At 40.7% G+C, this 12,360-nt stretch overlaps 1 pseudogene; it reads left to right on the top strand.

Annotated features, from left to right (window-relative positions):
• Positions 1 to 213: 213 nt before the first annotated feature.
• Positions 214 to 993, top strand: LOC129516570 (glutathione S-transferase P-like; annotated as a pseudogene).
• The last annotated feature ends 11,367 nt before the right edge of the window (positions 994 to 12,360 follow it).

Raw genomic sequence — 12,360 nt, 5'->3', positions numbered from 1 at the left:
GCGCAGCGGTTTGGCGCCTGCCTCTGGCCCAGGGCGCGATCCTGGAGACCCGGGATCGAATCCCACGTCGGGCTCCCGGTGCGTGGAGCCTGCTTCTCCCTCTGCCTATGTCTCTGCCTCTCTCTCTCTCTCTCTGTGTGACTATCATAAATAAATAAAAAAAAAAAATTTAAAAAAAAAAAAAAAAAAAGAATGGGTAAACTGGGCTCTGCTGCCGCCGCCGCCGCCGCCACTGCTGCCGCCGCCGCCACCACCACCGCCACCCGCGCTGCAACCATGCCACCCTACACCATCATCTACTTCCCTGTTCGAGGGCGCTGTGAGGCCATGCGCATGCTGCTGGCTGACCAGGGCCAGAGCTGGAAGGAGGAGGTGGTGACCATGGAGACCTGGATGAAGGGCTCACTCAAGGCCTCCTGTCTGTACGGGCAGCTCCCCAAGTTCCAGGACGGAGACCTCACCCTGTACCAGTCCAATGCCATCCTGTGACACCTGGGCCGCTCCCTTGGGCTCTATGGGAAGGACCAGCAGGAGGTGGCCTTGCTGGATGTAGTGAACGATGGTGTGGAGGATCTCCGCTGCAAATACGCCCTCCTCATCTACACTAACTATGAGGCAGGAAAGAAGGAATATGTGAAGGCATTACCAGGTTACCTGAAGCCTTTTGAAACGCTGTTGTCCCAGAATGAGGGGGGCCAGGCCTTCATCGTGGGCAACCAGATCTCCTTCGCGGACTACAACCTTCTGGACTTGCTGCTGATTCACCAGGTCCTGGCCCCCAGCTGCCTGGACTCCTTCCCCCTGCTATCGGCCTATGTGGCGCGCCTCAGCGCCAGACCCAAGCTCAAGGCATTCCTGTCGTCCCCCGAGCACGTGAACCGCCCCATCAATGGCAACGGGAAGCAGTGAGAGCTTGTGGAACCCTGGGCGGGAAGCTGGGGGGCTGCCTGACTTCTTTTCTCCCTGACCAATAAAATTTTCAAGTGAGAAAAAAAAAAAAAAAGAATGGGTAAACTGTGTTAGATCCATACAATAAAATATTATTTGACTATAAAAAGGGAATAAAGTGCTAATCCATGCTACAACATGAGTGAACTTTGAAGATTATTCTAAATGAAAGAAACTGGTAACAAAAGGCCACAAATTGTATTCTTCCATTTTATGTGAAATGACTGGGATAGGTAAATCCATACAGACAAGAAGATTAGTGGTATCCTGGAGCTAGAGGTAAGGAAGACTAGGGAGTGACTACTAATGTGAATAGGTTTTCTTTTGTGAGTGATGAAAATATTCTAATGTTAAGTAGTAATAGATATGATATATAAATATAAATGAATATGCTAAAAAATTTTTAATTGTGCACTTTAAATGGGTAAAGTATATCAATTATAGTTCTGTGCACTTTAAATGGGTGAAGTATGGTATCCCTGGGTGGCGCAGTGGTTTGGCGCCTGCCTTTGGCCCAGGGCGGGATCCTGGAGACTCGGGATGGAATCCCACGTCGGGCTCCCGGTGCATGGAGCCTGCTTCTCCCTCTGTCTATGTCTCTGCCTCTGTGTGTGTGTGTGTGTGTGTGTGTGTGTGTGTGTGTGTGATGTGACTATCATAAATTAAAAAAAAAATTTAAACCTATGTATAAATAAATAGATAGATATCTAGATAGATGATAGATAGATAGATAGATAGATAGATAGATAGATAGATAGATAGATAGATGAAGTAGGGCAGCCCCGGTGGCGCAGTGGTTTAGTGCTGCCGACAGCCCAGGGTGTGATCCTGGGGACCCGGGATCGAGTCCCACATCGGGCTCCCTGAGTGGAGCCTGCTTCTCCCTCAGCCTGTGTCTCTCATGAATAAATAAATAAAATCTTACAAAATAATAAATGGATGAAGTATATCAATTATAACTCAATAGAGTTCTTTAAAAAAAAAAAAGTGGGACACCTGGGTGGCTCAGTGGTTGAGTCTGCCTTTGGCTCAGGGCATGATCCCAGATTCCTAGAATCAAGTCCCACATCAGGCTCTTTTCATGGAGCCAGCAGGCTCCCTCTCCTTCTCCTCCCTCTGCTGTGTCTCTGCCTCTCTGTGTCTCTCATGAATAAATAAATAAAATCTTAAAAAAAAAAAAAAAAAGAATGGAGGAGCTCCTGGGTGATTCAGTCAGTTAAGCATCTGCCTTCAGCTCACCTGGGATCTTGCCCCATATCAGGCTCCCTGCTCAGTGGGGAGCCTGCTTCTCCTTCCCCCCCTGCCCCTCCCCCTACTTGTGTGATCTCTCTCTCTCCCTCAAATAAATAAAATCTTTAAAAATAATAATATGTTGAAATACGATAACCTTGGGGCACCTGGATGGCTCAGTGGTTAGCATCTGCCTTTGGCTCAGGTCGTGATCCTGGGATCCTAGGATCAAGTGCCACCTAGGATCTCCCTCTGCCTATGTCTCTACCTCTCTCTGTCTCTCATGAATAAATAAATAAAATCTTAAAAAAGAAAAAAGAAAAGAAATATGATAACCTTGGGAGGCAGTAGTATGACATGATGTCAAGTGGTAGACAGGAGCCAAGTCTGTCTTCGAGGCCACTACAAGGGACTTTTCATCTTACTAAACAACGAAATCACTAGAGGGTTTTTACAAAGGGCTGGCATGATTGGATTTAGGTTTAAGTAATCACTTTGGCTGCTGTATAAGTGACGTATTATAGAGGGATAAGCAGTATGCCCAGTTAGGAGGCTCTAGAAGTAATCCAAATGAAAGGTGATGGTAGCCTGAAGTATGGTGGTAACAACAGAGATAAAGATGGAGAGAAGCAAGCAAATTTGGCATGTGTGATTGGGGGGAAAGTAGTAATAGGAAGGATAGATCAGAGCAGGCCAGGTGAGTAATCAGATTATTGTTCTTTCAGTTAATTTCTACTTAATTGCAATACAAAAGTGTAGCCTAAAATATTTTTGATAGCTATCTAGGCTCTGGAAAGGCCAACTGGCAAGAAGACACAAAAGGTTCTCTTGTTGAACCTCTGTTCCAAATTCATAGCAATGATATGGAAACCAAAATGAGAAAATAAGCAAACAAAAGGAGCTAGAGCCTAAACCAAGATAAACATTTCTATGGACTAAAAATAGGGGGAGGGAACCCACAAAGTCACATGTCAGAAAAAAACATGGTTATACTAGCCTATGTTTTAGATCTAAGAAGGGACCAAAAGTAATCCAGAGACAGACTCCTGGTTCTCCCTGGCTCTTAACACCACCAACAGCAGCAGCTCTGTTATGACTGCTTGTTTACAAAGAATTGTAGAAACCCAGGAAAGAGGAAAACTGGCTCTAGAATATCAGCCTGGAACTGATGTTAAAAGACAGGAGAGAGCATAGAAAAAAAGAAAAGTAGAAAAACAAGCAGACAAACAAAAACTTACCTTTCTACCCAAAATGGAACTGCAAAATAAAAGTTCAAAATATATCAATAAATGTAATGCTAAGATAGGCAACAAATCAACAACTGAACCCGAACTCACTTAAGAGGAAATTATAAACTAAGAATACCTTATAGGCATAACTGCAAGAAATAGGAGCTCCTGGGTGCCTCAGTTGGTTAAGCATTTGCCTTGGGCTCAGGTCATGATTCCATGACCAGTTCAATACTGGAATCAAACCCTACATTGGGCTCTCTGCTCAGCAAAGGGCCTGTTTCTCCCTCTCCCTATGCCTGTTGCTCTGCCTACTTGCGTGCTCTCTCTCTTTCTGTCAAATAAACAAATAAAATCTTAATAAATAAATGAAAAAAATACAAGATCATCCATAAATACAAGAAAGGAAGTCAAAGTGTGTGGTTTAAAAACAAAGGAAATTTATTTTCTTATAGTTCTGGAAACCAGAAATCCAAAATCAAGGAGTTGACAGGGCCATACTCTCACTGAAGGTCATACTCTCTAGAAAAGAATCCTTCCTTGATTTTCCCTCCTTTCTGGTGGCCCCTATAAATCCTTGGCATTCCTTAACCTGTGGTACATCTAATCTCTGCTTCTATCTTTGTGTAGCATTCTTCTATGTGTCCTCTCTTCTTCTTAACCAATTATATCTGCAAAGACCCTATTTCCAAGTAAAGTCACATTCTGAGGCTCTGAGCAGACTTGAATTTTGGGGTGAGGGGATTATTTAATCCATCACAATAATTTAGCCCCTAAAATTTGGAAGAAGAAGAAAAAAGCCTAGTACACACACATACACACACACAGAGAGAACGTATTAGATAGAATAACCTCTAGAACACAAAGTGAGAGAATTAATAGAAGACATTTTAAAAATATATCACCATCAAAACTCTTAGACCAACCACACACAAAAATCTTAGTAAGGATTGGAAACTCGTAGAAAGGGCAGCCCTGGTGACCCTGTAGTTTAACATCTGCCTTCAGCCCAGGGTGTGATCCTGGAGACCCGGGATCGAGTCTCACATCAGGCTCCCCACAAGGAGCCTGCTTCTCCATCTGGCTGTGTCTCTACCCCTCTCTCTCTCTGTGTGTCTCTCATGAATACAGAAATAAATCTTTAAAGAAAAGAAAAAGAAACTCCTAGGAAATCTTAGTAAATGCGAGCAAAAATTTATAAACTTTAATACTTTATCTAATAGCTCTATACGAAGAGAGAGAGAGAGAGAGATGATACTCTGCCTAACAAATAGGACATTGTTTTTCAAGGACTCATGGAATATTTTTAATAATCTACCAAATCCTAGTTCACAAAGTTTTACAAATTCCTAAGAACTGTTATCATATATTTCATGTTCTCTGACTTAGTGCAATTAAGTTGAAAGTCCACAATAAACAGATTTTTCCAAGTCATGTGCTTAGAAACAACAACAAAATGTGTCTCTAAATTAATTATGGTAAAGACAAAATCATCACAAAAGTTCCTAATTACCCAAAACAAGACAATAATGAAAATGCTACGTTATCAGGACACATGGGTGGCTCAGTGGTTGAGTGTCTGCTTTGGGCTCAGGTTGTGATCCCGGGATCCTGGGATTGACTCCCACTTCTCTCTCTGCCTATGTCTCTGCTTCTCTCTCTGTGTCTCTCATGAATAAATAAATAAAATCTTTTTAAAAATGCTACATTATCATAATTTGTGTAATACTGCTAAAGCAAGTTAAGTAAATGATGCATTCAGCTCAGGATGCTAGAAACACTATAATGCAGTAATAAAGAAACAGAAGGAAAGAAATAATGAAAAACTGAGCAGAAATTACTGTATTGGGAGTGGCAAAGAAAAATGAGGGATCTAGAACAAAAAGTTTATTATTAATAGAAGTTACAAAACAGACAAAAATAGAGCAAACTTTAAAAAATTGAGAAAAGACATACTAGAATTTAAAAGAAGCACACAACTGGGGTGCCTTGGTGGCTCAATCAGCTGAGTGGACGACTTTTGATTTTGGCTTAGGTCATGATCTCAAGGTCCTAAGATAGAGTCTCTTGGTAGGCTCCCTGCTGGCATAGAGTCTGCTTGAGAGTCTCTCTCTCCCTCTCCCTTTGCCCCACCCTGCTCACTCTCTAAAAAAATTAATTAAATTAAAAATAAAAGCACACAACTACAAATATGGTGCAGGTGTTTTCATTTATAAAACACTGTCTTTATACCAATTAAATTTAAAAGTAGGGATGATCTCCCTCTACCTATGTCTCTGCCTCTCTGTCTCTCATAAATAAATAAATAAATAAATAAATAAATAAATAAATAAATAAATCTTTTTTAAAAAGTAGGGATGAAAAGAAAAATAGAATGCTTGAGTAGGCTATTATTAGCTATTAAAGAAAGCAAATTAGAAATTATGTGTCTCTTCTTTTAAAAAAAAGTCACCTGGCCCCCACAGATTTGTAATCCCTGCTTTATACAAAGTACTTCAGAGTATTTTTTAAAAGAGGAAAATCTCAAAAAAAAAAAAAAAGAGGAAAATCTCTGACTCATTTTAAGAAGCTTGATGCTAAAAATCGCAAAGAAAAAGATCATCAAATAAATTATGAGGATAGATAAAGCAGTTTTAAATGGAATTATTTCCAAATCAAATTCATTCAGCTAAAAATGAAAGGTAACCAAGAAGATGGGACCCAGGGCTACAAGGATAGATCAACATCAGAACATCTTTCAGTGAGGGGGATCCCTGGGTGGCTCAGTGGTTTAGCGCCTTCCTTTGGCCCAGGGCTGATCCTGGAGTCCCAGGAACGAGTCCCACATCAGGCTCCTGCATGGAGCCTGCTTCTCCCTCTGCCTGTGACTCTGACTCTCAATCCCTTTGTGTCTCTCATGAATAAATGAATAAAATCTTTTAAAAAAATCTTTCAGGGGATCCCTGGATGGCTCAGTGGTTTAGTGCCTGCCTTCAGCCCAGGGCACGGTCCTGGAGTCTCGGGATCGAGTCCCACATCAGGCTCCCTGCATGGAGCCTGCTTCTCCCTCTGCCTGTGTCTCTGCTTGTGTCTCTGCCTCTATCTCTCTCTCTCTCTCTCTCTCTCTCATGAATAAATAAATAAAATCTTTAAAAATAAAATAAATAAAATAAATTGTAAAAAATTTTTCAATGAAATACATCAAATTAACAGGTGGATGAAAAATCATTCTGACATATTCAACCCCTAAATAAAATACAGCTCTCATTCATGTTTAAAAGAAAATATAATCTCAGCAAAATATGAAAGCAAACTGCTTTAACTTGGTAATTGGTATTTATCAAAACTTCTACGTTGAAGATGGTAGTGTCCAGTAGTTTCCTTTCCCTCTTGGAAATTGCCCAAAGCCACCACCACCAAATAAGAAACAGAAAAGCTAATTACAACCTTAGCAAAATGTAGGGGAATGTTGAATCTCCAATTCCCAAAGTAAGTAGGAGAGATGCCAAACAGCAGAGGAAAGAGAAGATGCCTGCTAATGCACATCACACATCTAAAAAAAAAAAAAATGCATCACGATACTTCTTCAAGGTCAGAGGTATTTCTTACATCGCAGAATCCAAATACCTTGTTTGCAACAAGAAGAATGAGATGCATTCATTGGTGACAGAAGCTACTTAGGACACACTTTGGTTCCAAGAGGCAAAAGATACGGATGGGCCTGAAACACAATTCACTTATTTATTTACTATCATTTCCTGGAAGCAATTTATCACCATGTCTGAGGTAGAGGAGATGAACAGTCTTATCATTACGTGTCTCCCTTTGCCCAGGAGAAGTAAAACCTAGACTACTTCATACAAATCCTTGGACTATAAGAAACATGATAATCAGTATGAGACACAACCCTGTCTCTTCCTTTATACAAATGTCCTACAAGAAAAATTTTAGGAAACCTTCACCTCATTCAAAGACATGTAATCAAAAAGGACAGAATCAAGTGGCCAATAAGCATATGAAACAGAGTGTAACATGATTTGTCATCAAAGAAATACAAATTAAAACCTGAAAGAGATACCACTACTATGCTGCACATTCCATTAAAATGAAAAACAATGGACAGTCTCAAGGGTTGCAGGCATTTGGAGTAGCTGTAACTCTCATGCGTTGTTGGTCAGCATGAAACGGAACAACTACTTTGGAAAACTGCTTGGTAATATGTTAAAAAGTTAAATCTATGTCTGCTCCATGATCTAGCAATTCTACTCCCAGGTATGGTATCAGAGAGATGAAAACATATGTCCACAAAAAGCCTCATACAATAATGTATGTAGCAGCTTTATTCATAATAGCCACAAACTTAAAATGTCTCAACAGGAGAATGGATTTAAAAAAAAAAAAAACTATGATAGACTAATTCAGATAATGATTTTTTAAAATGCAAACACAAAAAAAATAAAAATAAAAAAAAATAAAATGCAAACACAAAGGACTATGTATGGTAACAACAAATGTGAATATACTTAATAATACAGAACTGTACACTTAAAATGATTAAAATAATAAATTCTCATTATATGTATTTTACCACAATTAAAAATAATAATACAAAAGACTATTTCCTGGATAATTCCATTTACATGAAGAAGTTCAAGAAGAACAACACTAATTTATAGTGATAGAGGTCTGAATGAAATTATCTCCGGGTAAGGGGTATTACCTGTGAAGAGTATATGGGATCCTATATATTGGAAATGTTATGTATTTTGATCTGGTAATGGACCATAGATCATTACATGTTTATTTATTTTTAAGATTTTATTTATTTATTCATGAGAGACACACACAGCGGGAGGCAGAGACTCAGGCAGAGGGAGAAGCATGCCCCATACAGGGAGCCCGATGTGGGTCTCCATCCCAGGACTCCAGGATCACGCCCCGGGCTGAAGGCAGGCGCCTAACTGCTGAGCTATCCAGGCGTCCCTGATCATTACATATTTAGATATTGCATATATTGTGTGATTATAGTGTATGCATAGTATCTAGCACTTTCCTGTAAATATGCAATACACCAAAAGAACATAGTAAAGATAAAGAGCCTAGGAAGAGGCAGCCCGGGTGGCTCAGCGGTATAGCGATGCCTTCAGTCCAGGGCGTGATCCTGGAGACCCGGAATCGAGTCCCACATCGGGCTCAATGCATGGAGCCTGCTTCTCCCTCTGCCTGTGTCTCTGCCCTTCTCTCTGTGTGTCTCTCATGAATAAATAAATAAAATCTTTTTTTTAATTTTTATTTATTTATGATAGTCACAGAGAGAGAGAGACAGAGAGAGAGACAGAGAGAGAGACAGAGAGAGAGAGAGAGGCAGAGACACAGGCAGAGGGAGAAGCAGGCTCCATGCACCGGGAGCCCGACGTGGGATTCGATCCCGGGTCTCCAGGATCGTGCCCTGGGCCAAAGGCAGGCGCCAAACCGCTGCGCCACCCAGGGATCCCAATAAATAAAATCTTTAAAAAAAAAAAAAAGAGCCTAGGAAGGAAATGGGGAAATAAAAATGAGAGTTGAAAGCTGACAGAACTCAGGAAAAATGTGGAAGAAAAAAAAACCGTTAAAGCAATGAAGGGCAAACTGGAAAGGAGAATCATGCTGAAAACCTAGAAAGACAAATAAGGTATAGGAATCAGAAAAGAAAGCAAAATGAAATTAACAAAATGTTTTTGAAAATTGGAATGTGAGGGCAGCCCTGGTGGCTCAGCGGTTTAGCGCCGCCTTCAGCCTGGAGTGTGATCCTGGAGACCTGGGATGGAGTCCCACGTCAGGCTCCCTGCGTGGAGCCTGCTTCTCCCTCTGCCTGTGTCTGCTGTGCTCTCTTTCTCTCTGTGTTTCTAATTAATAAATAAATTTTTAAAATCTTAAAAAAAATTGGAATGTGAGTTGTGGCTACATGGGTGTGTTTGTTTTGTGATAATTCAATGAGCATGCCTTTATGATTTGTGCAGTTTTCATAGGTATATTATAACTCAATAAAAATGTTTATTAAAATAAAGATTGGCAGAAAAAAATGGATGTGAAGGACAGGCAAGCAATATCCAATTATACACACAGTTCTGAGTTCCCAACAGAGAAATGGAAATACAGAAAGAAAACATATGTATCAATCGATACATCAATACATACGATAATTCTCTAAGATTAAAAGAGGGCTTGAATCTGTACCTTTTTTAAGCTTTTATTTGTTTGTTTGTTTATTTATTTATTTTATTTGAGTGAGGAGGCAGAGGGAGAAGCTGACTCCCTACTGAGCAGGGAGGCCAAGTCAGGGCTCAATCCCAGGACCCCAGGATCATGACCCTAGGATCATGACCTGAGCTGAAGGCAGGTGCTTAACATGGGGGGCAGAGCCACCTAGGCACTGTCATGAATCTGTACCTTACAAGAAGACACTTTGTGTCAGGAAAAATAGCCTCAGTCAGAACTGTCACTCTTGAGACGTATCCAAGTAAAAGTGCCAAATTCTAAGCAAAAGAAAATACTACTGACAGCCAAAAAGAAAATTCAAATCATTTATACGAGGAAATTGGGCTGGGTCATCATTGCTAAGCATTCAATGCTATAAGGCAATTGAGCAATATTTCTTTAAGAATAAAGGCCACAGGGATCCCTGGGTGGCGCAGTGGTTTGGCGCTTGCCTTTGGCCCAGGGCGCGATCCTGGAGACCCTGGATCGAATCCCACGTCGGGCTCCCGGTGCATGGAGCCTGCTTCTCCCTCTGCCTCTGTCTCTGCCTCTCTCTATCTCTCTGTGACTATCATAAATAAATAAAAATTAAAAAAAATTAAAAAAAAAAGAATAAAGGCCACAGATCAGTCATTTTTGATGTGCAAGAACACCAGAGCATTGTCCCTACCTATGGGTCATTCTTGAAGAAATTTTTTTCTGGACTCATATATTTGCCTCCAAGAAAAATAATCTCGTGAAGCTTCACTTCTTATTAGATCTTCCCTCCCCTTCGATGATCCCCTTTGTCACAATCCTAAATCTCTAGTCCTTCAAACTTCTAGAAATCCTAAATGGTTGGATTCACTACTGTCAGGACCCCCATTATAATACCTAGCTAAAATAATTATCAACACTTCATTCTATTTTTTTAAAAGATTTTATTTTATTCATTCATGAGAGACACACAGAGAGAGAGAGAGAGGCAGAGACACCGGCAGAGGGAGAAGCAGGCTCCATGCAGGGAGCCTGATGCGGGACTTGATTCTGGGTCTCCAGAACCACATCCTGGGCCAAAGGCAGGCACCAAACCACCGAGCCACCCAGGGATGCCCTCAGTGCTTCATTCTAAAAAGAAATGTGTTTACACAAATCACTTGTTTTTAACACTTTTTTATTTTGACGTAATTTTACACTTAAATGTTACAAAGATACTCTCCCCTTCCTCCATGCAGTGACCTGGATTGAGGGTGATAGTGGGGCTGCAGCATCCATCTTCAGCCACAAGGAGGCAGGACACATATAAAGTTGCAGGGAGTGAGGAGAAGTGATAACTGATAACTGATCACTGATAACTTCCTGGAGTGAGTATATAGACGCACACTGCCTCCTTCTGCACTTCCTATATTCTTTGTTTAAGTTTTTCTTTAAATTCCAGTTAGTTAACATACAGGATACTATTAGTTTCAGATGTACAATATAGAGATCCAACACTTCCATGCAACATCTTTAAACAAAACATATGTATATAGGTACCCCCCTCTTTCAATAGTTCATGACATGCCACTTCACTTTTATGAGAGACCAACATTAGTCCCTGTTTACTCTAACCAAAAGAAATCTGATGAGGATTTTCTCTTTTTTGAGTAAAAAAGCGAAAATAGCATTCAGCATTTGTTTTGCAGTGAGCCCTCATAAAGACAACACGCACTGTGAGCTGTAAGAGTGGCACCACCATGTCCCTTCCCCAGAACTACACCCAGCATTGCAGCCACAAGTCACCAGAGATTTGAAATGTATCTTGCATCTGTGCTTTATCTCGATTTATTTTGTGCATCCATTAGTAAGATGTGTCCTGAGGTACAAGAAAGGCCTAAGAGAGGTAAATTTGGGGATCTGGGAGTGCTGAAAACATTTCTCATGTAAATAAATGTACTTGTTTCTTTGCTCTACATCATTTTGGCTTACAAAAGATTTTTATAGGAATGTCCTATTTTCAGATATTGGGGGAAACCTATATCCTAGTGTAAGGAGTTACAAATATAATACAAAATATTCTTGTATACTCTTCATCCAGAGTGGCCAATTTACCTCTTTTGGTTTATCATTCTCTCTGAAAGATTTCAAGAGCCAGTGTGACTTGGCTATTTTGCCAAAAGAAAAGCATGTCCCAGAAAGGGGCTGCTTCTTTTTTCTGGGTCCTGTAAAGAGACCACGTGAATCAAAGCCATACCAAGGGGTACCTGGGTGGCTCGGTGATTGAGTGTGTGCCTTTGGCTCAGGTCGTGATCCCGGGGTCCTGGGATTGAGTCCTACATTGGTCTCTCCACACGGAACCTGCTTCTGTCTCTGCCTTTCCAGATCCTGCATCAGGCTCCTTTCAGGGAACCTGCTTCTCCCTCTGCCTATGTCTCTGCCTCTCTCTGTGTGTCTCTCATGAATAAATAAATAAAAATATTTTTTTAAAAAAGGAGCCACAGCAAACATACAACTGACATAAAACATAAACAATAGACTTGTCTATCATAACTATGAATATTGTTTGATACTTCAGCATAATCTGGTGAAAGCCAACTGATACAATTTCTGGTTCCAGCCACTCTGGTACTTCTAGACTGTGTATTCATTCCCAAAAGCCATCTTGCCCTTTGGAATAAAGACTTGATGTGTGCTTGAGAGAGAGAAGGACTAGCTTTCACAAGGAACAGGGCCAAGGAACAGAACCAGCTCCTGAACCCTACATCCCCTTACTATTGCA

Source organism: Nyctereutes procyonoides, unplaced genomic scaffold, assembly GCF_905146905.1.
Source record: "Nyctereutes procyonoides isolate TBG_1078 unplaced genomic scaffold, NYPRO_anot_genome, whole genome shotgun sequence".
NCBI classification, from domain to species: domain Eukaryota; kingdom Metazoa; phylum Chordata; class Mammalia; order Carnivora; family Canidae; genus Nyctereutes; species Nyctereutes procyonoides.
This window is presented reverse-complemented; position numbering and strand designations above follow the sequence as displayed.